Source organism: Lycium barbarum, chromosome 10 (assembly GCF_019175385.1).
Source record: "Lycium barbarum isolate Lr01 chromosome 10, ASM1917538v2, whole genome shotgun sequence".
Classification (NCBI taxonomy): Eukaryota; Viridiplantae; Streptophyta; class Magnoliopsida; order Solanales; family Solanaceae; genus Lycium; species Lycium barbarum.
In genome coordinates this window covers 81,656,775-81,675,573 of record NC_083346.1, presented here as the reverse complement: position 1 = coordinate 81,675,573, position 18,799 = coordinate 81,656,775, and positions in this window count along the sequence as shown.

Genomic DNA, 18,799 nt, shown 5'->3' with positions numbered 1-18,799 from the left:
TATATATATATATATATATATATATATATATATATGATGGTGTTATGATGTGATGGCGTGATGGGGTGATGATGTGATGGTGTTATGCTGCGTTATGGCGTTATGATGTGTTTATGGCGTTATGATGTGTTTATGGCGTTATGATGTGCTTATGGTGTTATGTTGTGTTATGGTACCAAGGATGGTATGTGGCGACCATTTTCACCGAGTCCCATAATGGGTCGGGTATGATATATGATATTGACATGCATGATTTATGTTTCAAAAGGGCAAGTGTTTTGGTATTCTGGACATTATACTTGTCTCCTGTACTCCCTATTTCAGTTATGATCCTTTTTACTGTATTTCATGCTTTATATACTACATATCCCATACTGACCCCTTTCTTCGGGGGGCTGCGTTTCATGCCCGCAGGTACAGATAGTCGATTTGGTGACCCTTCAGCATAGGACTTCTACTCAGCTATCTTGGAGGGCTCCGTTGTTACGGAGTCTAGACTTTTAGTGCAGATATTATGATGTATATATATATATATATATATATATATATATATATATATATATATATATATATATATATATATATATATATGTTTATCCAGGGGTACGACGGGCCCTGTCCCGTCATATTTCACTGTTGATACTCTTAGAGGTCTGTAGACATATGTGTGGGTTATGTATAATTTCTGTTTAGCTGTGTCTATACGATTTGCTATGATATGATGTTCGTCTGTAGTGGAAGCCTTGTCGTCTTGCATATGACATGATATTGATGTGTAGCGGCAGCCTTGTCGGCTTGCGTATCATTTTATGATTTGATCAGTTGTGACTCCTCAGGAGACAGTTTATCTGAATATACATATATGATGACGTTATGAACCGTTGGAGTTCTTTTGCAAGTTTCCATATTGTTCATAGATTCAGTTTTATTATATTTAACAAGTTCGTATACGGGTGTCCAGTTCGGGCACTAGTCATGGCCCACGGGGTTGGGTCGTGACAAAAGTGGTATCAGAGCAGTTCGTCCTCGGAGTGTCTACAGACCGTGTCTAGTAGAGTCTTGTTTATCGGTGTATTGTGCACCACATCTATAAACAGGAAGCTACATGACATTTTGGATGTTACCTTTCTTTCATATCTAAGATCATGCGATAGAGCCCAACCATAGGAAATGAAATTCCTTATACTAACCTTTGATTTCAGCCGAAGAACGACATTGACAGAAGGTAGCGACTGATGATATTGGAAGTTACAAAGTACACAGGTAAGTAACGGTGCGAAAGAGGCATGTCGGATAAGGTAAGAATATTGAGGTATGATCGACATGTAAAGTTGAAGAATGAAAGGGGAGGTAGATCGGAAGGTATAATAAAATAGATCGTTAAAGGATCAGGTACGTCTCGAGGTGCGATATGTGAGGTAAGTTCCGACACCTTTATACCTTTTACTGGAAATTGGGAGCCCTGTGTGGCTATGATACGATATGATATATGCGTATATATGTTGGCCCTGTGAGGCATTGTTGGTATTTTCTGCGTGCAGGTTCTGGGATAGTAAGAAGTACAGAGGAAACTCTGCCCAAATTTTCCCAGAAAAAGAAAAAAAAAATGAGATATAGGTTCATAATATATCTTGAAAGGCGATACTGATAGGGTAAATTTATTATGATGGATTAAAGCATTAAGAGATACCCTCCATGTCATCCGTAAGAGGCACTATTCTTACTTGGGAAATTTTATTTCGAAGAAGAATGTATGAGCAGCAAAGTTTGGAATTCATTTGAATGGACCAGGATACCTTCCGGCCACATGTCACCTTAGAAGAGGCTCATGTTGAAGATCAAAAACGTCCACAATTAAGTTTCACTTTTATTTGAAGAGTACAAAACATACAACAAGTAGTTTATGAACTAAATAGTTTGTTCATGACCCAAGAATAAAGAGGGACTCGGTGAATAATGCAGAGGAGTGCGCACGATAACATGTCCTGGCCCGGGCTCAGTGAAATCGAAACTGAGGCTTGCACGAACAGAATAATGCGAAACCATATGCACATAAATCAAGACCCGATGGATAAGTATACTTACCGACCCCTGAAGGCTCAGAAACAAGTTTCGGGTCGATCCGACTTAGTATGAGAAAGTTACGAACGTTTGAAGTACAGAACGTTCTATAAGCGTTTCAGAAGCCATTTTTGGAAAATCGAAGCAATAATCATATCAGGTATCTTTCGGATATCGTATAGATCAAATCAAATATAACCCTTAGAATCATATGTACATATCAAAGTATATCAAAGACTCGATGGAATAGTCGAGTGTGCTAGCATTTGAAAAATCAAGACTTTAGTGATATCAATTACCTTTCAAATATCATTCGGAAACATATCACATAGACCTTCGGACATCATAAATACGTATTAAAATCATATGAAGTAGCTTATGGAAATCAAGAACGTTAGCCATCCTAGTGGCTCTAAGAGTAGGAATTTCTTGAAACCATGCATATACGTTCTTTTGCTCATTACATAAAGATCATGCAAAAAGAAAGAAAGGTAAGCCTTACATACCTTCCCCGCTTTCTACGCTAATCCGAACTTAAGTCTTTTGCTTCGCAAGATCTACAACAATATTCATGTATGCCAATCATTAGCCATAAACACTTAGAATCCAATTCTAAACCAACACTTAATCTACAGAAATTTCGGCAGCATTTCCTCTGTAAATGCAACATCCTCGAGAATTTAACCCGGCCAAATTCATCAACAACCATACCAACAATACCAACAACCATACTAATAATCATCAAGAATCAATTTAAACGCATTCTAACATTAGTAACTTTCTTCTCTACGTAGCTTATCATATTCAATTCGACTACGTACATTCAAGCCAATATCAACGCTCACATATTCATTACTAATCCAAGATCATTCAAACACAATTCAAGAGCATTTCAAACAATCTACAAAATATTCAAACAATTCCACGAACACCATACTCCACCCGAAACCTCTACAAATGCAACGAAACTACAACGACGCATTTTCTTCTTCCAAATTCATCAATCAACAACAACAATTCACACCTTGGCAACTCCATTTCCACAATTTCATAAAAACCATATTAAAATCACATAATTTCCTACAATAACCTACAACCAATTTCCATGCCAACTTGAACCATTAGTCTTTCATTTACATCACAAAGGCCACAACAACACAACTAACATGCTAAATAAAATTTAATTCATCTTCCTCCACCAATATAAACCACACGGCCACACACACACAACACACCCACATGGCCCACACACAACACACAACATTTCCATGATTTTCATTCAATTTTACTCACTATAACATATATAAATCTTCCATAACATGTAAAAGAATAGAAATTCTTACCTTTTCTTCAATTTTCCACTTGCCACCAAAGTGGTTTTCTCGCTTAAATAATTATACCACGTTGAAGAGGGTCTTGAACTTAGTAAGAATTCAAGAAAATTATAATTTTTGGACCCGATATTGATGGCTCAAAAAATTTTCCTTCTTTTTCTTCTATGGTCGAATTTCTCCTTCTTTCTTGCTCTAACTTTTGTTTTTCTTGAAAGTACTAATGGACGACAAATAATAGGCCCCTCTTTATTTATTTATTTGGTCAATTTAATTCCACATGGGCCTTGGGCCATGCCCTATGGCCGGCCACATTTGTTGGGCCTCTTTTTTTTTTTTTGATTTTTCCAAGCCCAATTACTTTTGGTTCATATTTTGTAATTCACAAAACTAATTTCCAAAATTCTGATTTTGCCCTTAGCCTTCCTCAATATTTCCGCCTCAATATTTTTCATGAACAACGTATGCATTAAATAAAATCAAAATATTGCCTTATCTCTTACTAGTCGCAATTATTTCAAATTTTCCGAATATGCAAAATACGGGATATAACAGTGACGTAATTTTGGAGTTGGAGTGTTCTTGTGGTAACATTTCATCATATCTTTATGTCCTTGATTTTATTAGTTCTTAATCAACTAATTGGAGATGGAATTTGTAGAAGGAAAACTCAAACTTGTGGGTTGTCTTAGATCATGTGTTTCATGCGTTGTTGATGAAATGCTAGGATAAATTGGAAAGAGTTTGTGACACTAAGGGATGATGTAGAAAAAGGTGGAAAATCTTAACAGAACATTTTATTGAGGTATCGAGTGAACCGATAAGTAGGGATAAATTACGACGAGTTTACAGTTAAAAGGAGTAGTAGTATGATTGAGATAAAAGTACGGAGGAGGAAGAGTTATGACAAATTATGAGGGTATTGATAAGACAGCTTATGAGATATTAAGGATAAGATTGATCAGAAAGGGTGAAGGGCTAAGTACGCCTAGTCCACGGTGTGTAATTAAAACATAGTAAGAATCGTGAATAAGGTTAAGAAGTGTTATGTTATACGATGGATTATGAACAGGATGTAATATGAATACCATAAGGATTGCTATAGAAATGAGTAAAGCCTAGCAAAGAAGTAACTAAAGGATATGATGTGATTAGTGTGAAACGAAAAAGCAAATATAGAACGAATAAGAAAGACTTACAAAGTCCTATAAGGAAAGTTCAGAATAGAGATCAAGTGGTAGCGAAAGTGAAAGCGAGCACAGGAAGAGAATGAGTTAATAGAAGGAGGAAGATAAGAAGAAAGCGAGTGGGATTATAGTGTAGCGATGCGTTATGACATGTATAGATAGGAAAACGAGTAAGATAAGCGACAGAATTGTGAAAGACCAAACTACAGAAAAATGAGCAACGAGGGGTGAACAGAATATGTTTGAAAATGAGAGAAGGATTCTGTAGAAGTAGTGTGTTCCGAAGGATACAGACATAGCATGAGACTCCTCGTGCACAGAATAAAATATGGACATAGACTGGAGAAATGGTAAGGGAATTATAAAGGAAACACCTAAGATAGACGTGATTTTTTGAGTACGAGTATAGGACAAAAGGGAAATATATAGCTATGAACTTAAAGGTGTAGTATGACAACAAGGTGATAAGATAAGATTGTCATTAAGATGAACTCGACATGATTTTGAGTAAGTTAGAAGCCAGTGGAATCCATAAAGGATAAGGACTGTAGGCCGGAGCAACAAATAATGCAAGGTAAATTTGTTACAGGAAACAGACGATACAGGTTGGGAAAAATAATTTTACAATAGAACCTTGGATACTTATCACCGAGATATAAGTGCTACCTAATTGAGAATTTGGAATGACTACAAGTACTAGTTAATTATGGATTGGAGTAAGTGGAATGTGGCCTTGGGTGAATTGCTACACTGATTACATTACTCGAGTACAGATTGTCAAATAAGATTTTGTACTATATATCGAAAAGTTCTCGTCGCTTCCTGACTTTGATTAAGGTTTCGTACGTGGATAATCAAGTTATAAGTTATAGAGAAAGACGTTAGTATGGTACAGTATACCAAGTGAATTAGAAAAAGGATCGAGTGAATTTGAGATTAGGAATAGGGGCATAGAGCGGAATATAAACGGATAGTAGTATAAGTACACCCTTAAGGGGGGAAGCAGACAAAAACAAATGCAAGTATAAGATGGAAACAATTGACACTACAATATATTTGATAAGGATACTTAAATTTTAGGTGAGATCTCTTGCCGAAGCAAGTTAATAAGATTTGAAGGTCAACAATCAATGGATCGTAGTTGAGACAGTGCTGAGAATTATTGGTAAAGATTAGGGATAATACGACATTAGAAAGTGGATGCTTATGACAAGGAAGAATACGACAAGGAAACGATAACGGGTAACTTAAGAGATATTATAAAGGATAGCAATGCAATACGGGATTAGAGGTTAAGACGTGTCAATGGGGTTACTTGTTAACAGTATTGTGACTTATAAGTAGCAAAAGGGAAGGGATAGGAAATCTCCTATAGTAGGATATGAGAAAATCAAATGGTGAATACAGGAAGGGAAAGAAGTGTGACAAGATAGACCGCAACTGAGTTTTAGTACAAATAGGATATGCAAAACTGGATGAACCAGGAGAAGAAAGGACTATGACTAAGATTGGATATACTTTATACAAGCTGTACAAGAATAGTTATGTAATCTACGAATATTTGTATGTTAAGAATAAGACCAAGCGTGTACTTGATAAGACAGGTAAGAATTCAGTAACAACGATATGGATGTGACAAGGAAAGGTGAAACATGGTTTGAACCAAATTACCGGGACAGAATTAGTACTGAGGACTATGTTGGGTTATACCACAAGGGGATAGTGAGACTTCACGGGGTCCCCACAGCTATTATCCCCGACAGAGGAGCTCAGTTTACAGCTAACTTCTGGATAATATTCCAGGAAGGATTAGGGACCCAGGTAAGTCTTAGCACAGTGTTCCACCCTCAGACTGACGGACAGGTCGAGCGTACTATTCAAACACTACAAGATATGGTACAGGCCTGCATTATTGATTTCGGAGGTAGCTAATTGTCATGACCCAGCTACGGGCCGTGACGGGTACCCGGGGCTAACCACCGAGCACCGCTCGTGCCATCACTTATTAAGCTTATTTAGCAATCATTTATCCGATTCATGCTTAATTTATAATAAAATCCATTTTCATTTAGAAACGAAAAGCTTTTATACATACGAGCCCTTAAGCTAGCAAAATAATATACATATATATACATATATATATATATATATATATATATATATATATATATATATATATATATAATGACCATGCCATGAAACTACACGACCCACGTCGAGGATCTACGAGCCTCTAAGAGATGACATCTACAACTGTACACAAAAGAATCATCATAGGCACCTCCGGGACAACGGAGGGCTTTCAGTCAGCTAGCAACCTCTAAGAATCCGGAGCAAGATCTCCTCCCTGTCTACCTGTGGGCATGAACACAGCGTCCAAAGAAAAAGGACGTCAGTACGAATATTGTACTGTGTATGTGAGGTAGGAATGGAATAAACAAACATAATAGAAAGATCATGAGTCATGGGACAAAGATGTAACCTGCACCAATGTCATAGGCAATCGTATTACTAACATATTTCACATTTTCCATAATCGTAGCACACATGTTATCACATCCCATACATCATCACGTACGTCATCATATACATCGTCACATCATAATCTGTATCGTTACCCGCATCCGAGTAACCCTCATATGCCGCCCACTAGTGGTGATCATGCCCGGCCATCTCGGCTCGGTGTAAATATAGCAGCCCGCATTAGCGGTGACATGCCCGGCCATATAGGCGCGGTGGAATCATATGCAGCCCGCATTAGCGGTGACATGCCCGGCCATATAGGCGCGGTGGAAGTCTTATCATCACAACATCAATCATAACACGTCATTATTATACATCTCAAGCCATAGCATCATGTTATCATTTCTTAGTGTTCCATGTATCCCATAGTGTTACAAGTTAGCATTACTTAGCATCTTATTGTCATAATATACATTAGCATTAAGAGCATTCATTAGGCCTTAAGACAACCATACTATGTCGGGGTGACGTAAGGTCGTGAACCCCCGATTGTATTATGGACATTTATGAGTATCATGCCTCGCCTTGAAGGGAATAAAACATAAGGCGAGTGTTAACAATAATAACATCATTAGCATTGTAGGAACATCATGCCACAATTTCTTGAGTCTCTAGACTCTAGCTCATTGTCATCGCTATCATGCTCATAAGGGATTTAATATATAGAAGGACTTTTAAGCTTCATCTTATAGAAGGATTTGTTGAAAGCTTGAAGGATTCATGCCTTTTGAAAGAAGAGTTAAGCCTCACATACCTTTGTCGTTTAAGAAATTTAGCGTTTTCTTATTCTCCTTCAATGTCACGCCTCTACCTTCAAAAAGAGAATTCGTACGATCGTTAGTTAACCAACTATAAGAACGTACTACTATTTCTAGAGAAAATTGGGCAGCACTTCCTTTGTTTATACTACTTTTCCCGTATTCCATATCAACTCCCAATCACCCACAATAACAATCACAATATAGCAAATCACAATTATCATTCATATACAATGGCCATGATCCACTATTTCTCTTCATTTTTCCCTACATTTATGGTTTTGGGTTCGATATCGTATTTTCCCATGTATCACACTTATCTCATGGTCTACATGTCATTTATAACATATTCATACTCACAACACACTAACATTCATGATTCAATTCAACTACCACTCACTCATGACACTATTCACTCTTGAATGACCCATTTGCTATGTTTATCTACCATTCGAGTATCTTAACCTTCCAATACCTTAAACAACATAAAATGGTCATGAAACTCACCTTGGATGATGGTTGAACAAGTCTTGAGTGGAGTTCTCCCTCTTTCACCAAAACCCTATTTCTCCTCTTCTTGGTTTTCTTAGTTTGGATGACTTCTACTTGAGTTTCATAGACTTTGATTCATTAATTTGCTGTTGTTGATCATTGATTTCCTTGGTATTATTGTGTTTGAAGAGTTTGGAGAATATTCTAGAGTTTTCTTGAGTTGGCGAGTAGAAGATGAAATAAGATGGAATGAAAAAAATGATCCCTTAAGTGAATTAAAAAGCTAGCCGACCCTCATTATACGGACCAACATACGGTCCGTATAATATTTACTGACCGTATGTTGGGACCGTATATTTTTTCCAGTGAACCTTGGTGTTCTAGGCTGGATCTACGGACTGGACATACGGTCCGTATATATTATACGGCCAGTATGTCTGGCCGTATGTTGTCCAGTTCTCCGGAACTTATTTTCGTCGACTCGTTTGATCTCCAATCCTTATGGAACCTTCTTAACACTTGTTTAACACTTCAATACCCATCTAAAGGACATTATTTCTTATCCCTAAGACCTCATTATGCCATCACCAAATCGTTGCTTGTTATTCCTATCCGATACACCACATATGATTCATTTTCCTTAGCAACTTTCTTTCCTTGCATTGTATGCCTTTAGAATCTTGTCAAGGGTCATCTAATACTCTTTATTGCTCGTCAAAACATCGCATACGCTACGCTCTTGGTTAGCTTATTCCCTATACATATACGGGGGATTTTCCAAGGTGTAACACTAATCGTTTGCCACTTATCGAGTTTGCTTATAATAATAGCTACCATTTGAGCATTCAGATGGCACCGTATGAGGCCTTGTATGGGAGGAAATGCAGGTCACCTATTGGCTGGTTTGATGTCGGAGAGACTAAATTAATAGGCCCAGATATGGTCCAGCAGGCTGTTGATAAAGTGAAGCTTATTCAGGGGACGTTACTGGCATCCCAGAGTCGACAGAAATCATATGCGGACAATCGACGTCGACACTTAAAATTTCAGGTTGGTGAGTGGGTGTTCTTGACGGTGACCCCCATGAAGGGTGTCATGAGAATCGGCAAAAAAAAGGGGGAAGCTAAGCCCGAGGTACATTGGGCCTTATCAGATTATCCGTAGGGTAGGCCGGGTTGCCTACGAGTTGGACCTACCATCTGATTTGGAAGCAGTACATCCAGTCTTTCACGTGTCAATGCTTCGCAAATGTATAAGCGATCCTTCCAGAGTATTTCCTATGGATGATGTCCAGGTGACGGAGGAGTTGACCTACGAGGAGCAACCTATAGCCATACTTGATCGGCAGGTCAAGAGATTGCGTACCAAGGATGTGGCTTCCATCAAAGTATTATGGCAAAACAATAATAGAGAAGAGATGACCTGGGAAGCCGAGGAGGAGATGAAGAATAAGTACCCATACTTGTTCCCTACGCCTACAGGTAACTTAAACTCCTCACTTGATTATATTGATTAATGGATAAAACTATATGTTATAACGATGAGGGAGATTTCCCCGAAATTTTTATAAGACCGTACAGGACCAATTCAACATTCGAGGACGAATGTTCTAAAGGGCGTAAGGATGTTATATACCGTATTTTTATACATCGAGTTATTCGCAAGATAATCGACTTAAGTTAAAGACGGGATCATTTTCGGATACGAAATAGGAACTTTTAATTTTCAATTTTAATTAGAACACAAATTGTTCATAAATTTTATTTAGTATAGAAATATTATTAGAGATTAGGGATTAATTAATTTTGATTAGATTATTAAGTAGTAATTAGTGATTAATTAAAATTAATTAACCTAATTACTATGTGTGCGTGTTAATAAAAAAAATAAAAAAATAACAATTCAACAAAATATTTTTGGTGAGTCATTAGAGGAGGTAGACGTGTCAACATATGGAAAACCATATATAAGCTAGTGGCAAATGAAGAAATCAACATTTGATTTCATTTCACAAAAAAAATCAAGTTGGAAAAAATTAAAGCTCCCATGGCTGCTCTCGGCCAGCCATGGTGATTGAGGAGAAAATATATTGTTGAATGTTTTGATCAAGTTTCAAGTGCATTACAAGTTCAAGGAGGTGGTAGCAACATTGGATATTGAGTTGAGGAAGAAGAAATTGTGAAATTGGAGCAATTAAGTGTAGAAATTCCTCCGAGAAAATTTAGGTAAGATTTTCTTATTTTGTGGTGTAATTGTATTAATAGTGTTGTAATGGAATTATTAAAATTGGATTGGATGAAATTGGAAGTAAGAAAATGCATGAAATCGTTGTTATATGAAGAAATTGTGGGTTGAAAAGGATTAAAAAGGGTTATTGGATTGTTAGAATTGTTTATGCGCTGAATTGTAAGGATTCTATATAAATATTGCTATTGCTGTCATTGTTGGTATTTCTGTGATAACAGGAGGATAATTGGAAGTTCGGGTTAGGCGAATATATAGGGGAAATGTTGCCTGATTTTCGGTAAGTCCTTAACTAATGAAAAACCCTAATCGAGAAAGTATATGTTAAAGAATGAGTCCTATAGGCGATTGGCTGTAGATTTGTGAGCTAGGAAGTATAGTTTACTAACAATAGCGTTACTTTTATATTAAATAGGCTAAAGAGGCGACGAAGCGAACGAGGTTACGATTAACCTGTAACAGGTATGTAAAGTTATCCTTTCTTTCTTTTTGGCATGATCTTTGTGAAGCAAACAGACGACGTATATATGATTCCAAAGAAGTTTCTATTCTTAGAGCCACTAGGATGGCTAATGTTCTTGACTTCCAGAAGCTATTTTATTATGTCTTGATACGTGTATATTAATCCAGAAGTTCTATTTTGATAAAATCCATAGTGACATTCGACGGGTACTTGATATGACTATTGTCTTGATTTTCAAATGACAGTTCGTTTTGATTATTCTATTGAGTCTCAAATATGATTTAATTTGCATATGGTTGCTCACTACTCTACTCATGCATGCCTCAACATATTTTTCACTGAGTCCCGGGCCAGGATATGTTTTCGTGCACAGTTTCACTGCATTGTTCACCGAGTCCCTCACTAGAGGGCCGGGTACAGTATATATATATATGATGGTGTTATGATGTGATGGCGTGATGGTGTTATGCTGTGTTATGGCGTTATGATGTGTTTATGGCGTTATGATGTGCTTATGGTGTTATGCTGTGTTATGGCGCCAAGGATGGTATGTGGCGACCATCTTCACCAAGTCCCATAATGGGCCGTGTATGATATATGATATTGACATGCATGATTTATGTTTCAAAAGGGCAAGTGTTTTGGTATTCTGGACATATACTTGTCTCTTGTACTCCCTATTTTGGTTATGATCCTTTTTACTGTATTTCATGCTTTATATACTCAATACATATCCCGTACTGACCCCCTTTCTTCGGGGGGCTGCGTTTCATGCCCGCAGGTACAGATAGTCGGTTTGGTGACCCTTCAGCATAGGACTTCTATTCAGCTGTCTTGGAGGGCTCCGTTGTTCCGGAGTCTAGACTTTTAGTGCAGATCTTATGATGTATATATATATATATATATATATGTGTGTGTGTGTGTGTGTGTGTGTGTGTGTGTGTTTATCCAGGGGTACGACGGGGCCCTGTCCCGTCATATTTTACTGTTGATACTCTTAGAGGTCTGTAGACATATGTGTGGGTTGTGTATAATTTCTGTTCAGCTGTGTCTATACAATGTGCTATGATATGATATCCGTCAGTAGTGGCAGCCTTGTCAGCTTGCATATGACATCATATTGATGTGTAGTGGCAGCCTTGTCGGCTTGCGTATCATTTTATGATTTGATCAGTTGTGACTCCTCAAGAGACAGTTTATCTGAATATATATATATGATGACGTTATGAACCGTTGGAGTTCTTTTGCAAGTTTCCATATTGTTCATAGATTCAGTTTGATTATATTTAACAGTTTCGTATACAGGTGTCCAGTTCGGGCACTAGTCATGGCCCACGGGGTTGGGTCGTGACATTCACATACTCAGTACATTCTTCGTACTGACGTCCCTTTTGTTTGTGGACACTGCGTCATGCCCGCAGGTGCACAGGGAGACAGGCTTGATCCATAGCTGCTTCCTCAGAGATTACATAGCAGAGCTACATTTCATTCGGAGCCATTGCTTTTGGGTACTTATTCTTTTGTGTACATAATTATGGGCATAGCGAGTTCCTGTCCCGCTCATGTGATATGTTATACTCTTCTTAGAGGCTCGTAGTCACGTGTATATGGTTAGATATGTCTGGCCTTGTCGGCCTATATTTTGTATATCATTTTGATAGCCTTGACGGCTCATGTACGTTGATGTGGCCTAGATGCCAATCATTATATAAAGGCATTGTCGTCCAATGGGACTAGTATGATGAACGAATAGATTCATATGTTTAATTGTATGGCTCACCTAGATGTATGCATAAGTGTAAGTTAAGGGGCGCCCGGGTGGGCTCGCACCGGGTGCTCATCGCGGCCCTCTAGGCGGGTCGTGACAAAAGTGGTATCAGAGCAGTTCAGTCCTAGGGTGTGTCTACGAGCCGTGTCTAGTAGAGTCTTGATTATGGGTGTGTTGCGCGCCACACTTATAAACAAGAAGTTGTGGACATTATAGGAATGAATGACCTTCTTTCTTCGTAAGAATCGTGCGATAGAGCTATGATGTAAGAACTTCTTATTCCTTAATCGTGTGTTGTGTATGTCAGAAATGCCTGTAAAGAGAAAGGCTACAGTAGCCCAAAAGGGCAACACGGTGGCAGAAAAGCAGGCTGAAAGAGCACCGCCACCGGTAGTAGAGGAAAGTGAGTCCCAGAGTGCGGCTCAATCCCAGTCCTCCCGTTCAGTGCCTATATTAGAGGAGCGTGAGGGAGCCTCAGCCCCAGCTCCAGCACCTCCAGCTCCTCCACCAGATGCTTCGGGCCAAGATGTGAAAGAGGCCATTAATTTGCTGACTCAATTGGTTGCGGCCCAGACTCAGAGGCAAAGTTCAGGGCAAGGTGATAGGGCTGTTAGTGTGAGAGCCCATGATTTCATTACCTTGAACCCTCCGAAATTCTTTGGATCAAAGCCGGAGGAGGACCCTCAGGATTTCATTGATGGAATGTTGAGGACGCTCCGATTGATACATGCTTCGGACACCGAATCGGTGGAGCTAGCGTCATATAGATTGAGAGATATCTTGATCCAATGGTATACGGTTTGGGTGGCTTCACGGGGAGCCAATGCACCTCCCCCGGTATGGCAAGAGTTTGTTGATGCTTTTCTCGGACATTACATGCCTCCAGAAGTTCGGCGAGCTAAAGCCGATAAGTTTTTAAATTTGAGGCAAGGTAGCATGAGTGCTTTAGAGTACAGTCTCCGCTTCAATTCCTTGGCTAGGTATGCTTCGGCCATGGTAGCGGATATGGGTGACCGGGTACACCGATTTGTGAAAGGCCTAGGGCCACATTTGATGGATAGGTGCTTGACTGCGTCCCTTCAGGACAATATGGATATTGCACGCATTCAGGCCCATGCTTAGAACTTAGAAGAAAGCTTGCAACAGCAAAGAAGTGAACGCGAGCAAGATAGGGGACATGGCAAGAGGGCTAGATCTTTGGGTCCGACGAGTGAGTTTAGAGGTGAGCACAGGCAGCAGTTTCCCAGGCATTCAGGCTATTCTATGACCAGTGCACCTCCACGGTTTTCAGGCAAGAGATTCGACAGATCTACTCGTTCCGGGCCGAGTCAGAGTTATTCGGGGTCTCAGTTCAGAGATGATTCGGGTCAGGCAAGGCCAATGTTGACTTCTTGCTATGCCAATGTTGATTGTAGAATGAAAATTGTTCGTTTCCAATTTTCGGGAGAACCAGTCTTAGAATGGAAGGAGAACACGGCGTCACCAAAAGGTAGGTTTATTTCCTATCTAAAGGCAAGGAAAATGATCACAAAAGGTTGCATCTATCATCTAGTTTGGGTTCGAGATATAGAAGCTGAATCGCCGACTCTTCAGTCAGTTCCCGTAGTAAATGAATTTTCGGATGTGTTCCCGAAAGAACTTCCAGGCCTTCCTCCCAAGCGGGAGATTGATTTTGCTATTGATGTCTTGCCAGGCACTAAGCCTATCTCTATTCCTCCCTATAAAATGGCTCCCGCAGAATTGAAAGAGTTGAAGGATCAATTGAAAGACTTGCTTGAAAAAGGCTTTATTAGGCCTAGTTCATCCCCGTGGGGAGCACCCGTACTGTTCGTCTGAAAGAAAGATGGATCCTTGAGAATGTGCATTGATTATCGACAATTGAACAAGGTGACGATTAAGAATAAATATCCTCTTCCGAGGATTGATGATTTATTTGATCAATTGCAAAGTGCCAAATGGTTTTCAAAGATAGATTTGAGGTCCGGGTATCACCAAGTGAGAGTTAGGGAGAAAGATATCCCTAAGACAGCCTTCAGAACAAGATATGGTCATTTTGAGTTCCGGGTAATGTCGTTTGGGCTAACTAATGCACCGGAAGATCTGATGAATAATGTGTTCAGGCCTTTCTTGGATTTATTTGTGATCGTATTTATCGACGATATCTTGGTGTATTCTAGATCCGAGGCAGAACATGCGGATCATTTGCGTATTGTCTTCGGAGCTCTTCGAACTCGAGAGTTGTTTGCAAACTTTTCCAAATGCGAGTTTTGGTTGAACTCAGTGGCATTTCTGGGGCATATTGTTACAGCCGATGGTATTCCAGTGGATAGTCAAAAGATTGAGGTCGTGAAATTTGGCCAAGGCCTACAACTCCTACGGAGGTTCGTAGCTTTCTGGGCTTAGCAGGTTATTACAGGAGATTCGTTGAAGGTTTTTCTTCTATTTCTGCACCACTCACAAAGTTGACCCAGAAATCAGCAAAGTTTCAATGGACAGACGCTTGTGAACGTAGCTTCCAAGAGTTGAAAGGTAGATTGACTTCTGCCCCAGTTTTGACACTTCCAGAGGGATTGGAAGGATATGTTGTGTATTGTGATGCTTCAGGTGTTGGGCTAGGTTGTGTATTGATGCAACGTGGTAAGGTGATTGCGTATGCTTCAAGGCAATTGCGGAAACATGAGAAGAATTATCCAACCCATGATCTAGAATTAGCCGCAGTGGTTCATGCACTAAAGATATGGAGACATTATTTATATGGTGTCCATGTGGATATTTATACAGATCATAAAAGCCTTCAGTATATCTTCAAGCAGAAAGAGTTGAATTTGCGGCAACGACGATGGTTAGAATTGCTAAAGATTACGATATTGATATCTTATATCACCCTGGAAAGGCAAATGTTGTAGCTGATGCTCTTAGCCGCAGATCGATGGGAAGTTTATGTGATGTACGACCAGAGAAGAGGGAAATGGCCCGTGAGCTCTAGCTTTTAGCTAGCCTAGGATATTTCATGACGTCACTTGTGAGGATTTTGAGGTAGTCGGGTCATATTTATGCAAGTTCTATATGTTTAGGAAGGTTTTCCAACATTTTACACAATTTCTAATTCAATTCTACTGAATGAAAAAAGGGAAACTTTAGGTGCGGATCTCGGAGAATGGAGTTGTCCCCGGGGTTCGTATCCAACCTAGTATGCCTAAGACATGCCATAGAAGGAAGGTGAAGCCTTACATACCTCTTTCCGCTCCTTATGCTATTCCAAATTCAAGTTGCAAATCCGCCAAAATCTACAAATTGGTCACATTTACCAAACTTTGGTTAGAGCATTTAGAATTGGAATCTTAAGATAATACTTGGCTACCGAAATTTCGGCAGCACTTCCCCTGTAAATACTCCATCCCACCAAGTTCAACTTGGCCAATTTCAATCAACAACAATCCCGGGAATTCAACCCGGCCAAACTATCAACATAATTTCAACAACCATACTAACAATTTCCATATTCAATCCAAGATACATTATAACAACTTAATCAATTTACTACTTCTTTCAAAACCTTCCAACTCCAATAAAAACAATAACAACCTTATCATATATATATTCCAACAATCACCATACTAATATCATTATCTTCCATACATGTAAGAACATAATATTCAATTTACATAATCTTCCAAGACAAGCCTCCAACTACTAATACTTTACTAAGCTCATTAGGCTTTTATTTGCAACATCAAAATCAACAACACAACAACCAACATACCAAATAAAACTTGCTCACATCCCTTCATGATTCACCAAATATACACGGCTATACATCATGCATATACAACTACAACCTCTCCAAAATCATTCCACTTCCATTATCAACATAACATTCACAACAATAACAACCAATTACTAGATAAAATTATTAAAACATGATTTCAACACACACACACATATAGCACACCTCACGGCCACAACATAGTTTTTCTCTTCCATGAATTTCACTCACTTTTGCATACTACAACATGCATAAAGATCCATAACATATAAGAAAAGAGTTTCACCTTACCTTTTTCTCCACTTCTTCACTTGATTAAAATTGGTAACTTGCAAAAATATGAAATCTTCTTGTTCCAATGAACACTCCACCTTGCTAGGAATCCTTGAATTAGTAGGTGTCACGACCCAACCCCGTAGGCCGTGACTAGTGCCCGATCTGGGCACCCGAACCCATCTATCAAATATTATCTCAAATTCTATTAACTCATTCTAGTATATGGCGGAAGCCGACAAGGCTTTATTTCAAATTTAGGTAATTTCCAGAAAAATTTCGGCAGAGTTTCCTTTGTTTTACGGACTATCCAATATACCCTGCACGCAGAAAATACCAACAAAAGCCACACAGGGCTAACCAAGCAATATATAAACATATGCGGACCGGCCGCCTCGGCGTATAGGATCGCCCAAACAACATATGCGGACCGGCCGCCTCGGCGTATGGGATCGCCCAAACGACATGTACATACATCCATACAGAAAGACCCTAACCCACAAACATGTCCACATACCTCTAAACAGACCGACAGAATCATATGACAGGACAGGGGCCCGCCGTACCCCTGAACGAATATATACAAATGCACTAATAAAAATATATATACCAAAAGTATAAGCTCCGGAAAGAGAGGAGCACTCCGAATAGCAGAAAGGGTGTCCTAAACAGTTGGATCACCAGGCTGTGCGTCCGTACCTGCGGGCATGAAACGCAGCCCCCGGAGAAGGGGGTCAGTACGAAATATGTACTGAGTATGCAAAGCAGAAGGTACAGAAATAAATCTGAACAATAATCGAATCAGATATATAGAAAATAATACATATAAAAAAATATCAAAATGTTTATTTCCAAAGTATAAATTATGCATAGGGCACAGGAAAATGTGGTCGCCCGCCTGTCGATGGCGCCACAACACAGCATAACACCAGAAAGTTTCAAATCTCCGAATCCCCGTCACACATCACAACACAGCATAACGCCAAACATAAATGGAACCCGGCCCTCGAGCAAGGAGCACGGTGAACCATAATCACAGCATAACACTGGAATGTATCACAAAGCGCACGACAACAGAACCGGCCCGGGAACCGGCGAACGATATCATAGTAGGCACGAGCGGAGTAGTGAGGAATCATATGCATAAAATCATTATTATAAATCCGAAGGATAAGTAAAATAGTCATATTCGAAATCGGAATAATAATTATCACTTTTTGATTCAAAGTTGTCGAATTTACATAAAGGGCGTCGCGGGACCCACGGACAAGTATAGACCCGAACTGAGCCCGCCTATGAAAAACATACCCATTATACATCAAGCAAACTCCTATAAAAATTATTGGAGCGATCCGAGCCTCTATGCGAAAAATATGGCATTTAGAGATTACTAAATTCCTTAAAGTGAACATTTTCTATGCGGATTTCGGAAAGCGATTACTTCAAATACATCATGGTTCATATTTCAAAAAAACATAAATAAGAGTGCCAAAGAATATATATATGGATCATAACATGCTCGGATCTCGAATTTGGAATTCCCTTAAAGCTCTAATCTAGCCTATGTGAAACTAAGGCATGCCAAAAGAAGGAAGGTTGCTTTACATACCTCAAACGCTCTCCAATATGATCCAACTCAAGCTAAGTCCAAACTATGATTCGGGCTGCCCACGATCTAAAAATAAGCCATAAAATGCCAAACATTAGCTAAAGACTCTTTGGGCATTAAATTCCAATTTCGCCCTTAATTCTACAGAAATTTGGGCAGCATTTCCCCTGTAAATAGGCTACCCCGAGAATTTAACTCGGCCGTATCAATCAACAACAACAACAACAACCAACCTAACAACATCAATAATAAATTCGGAAGACAAAATAACATTAATAGCTCTCTTTTTCATCATTCGACAACTTTCCAAATATTCAATTCAAC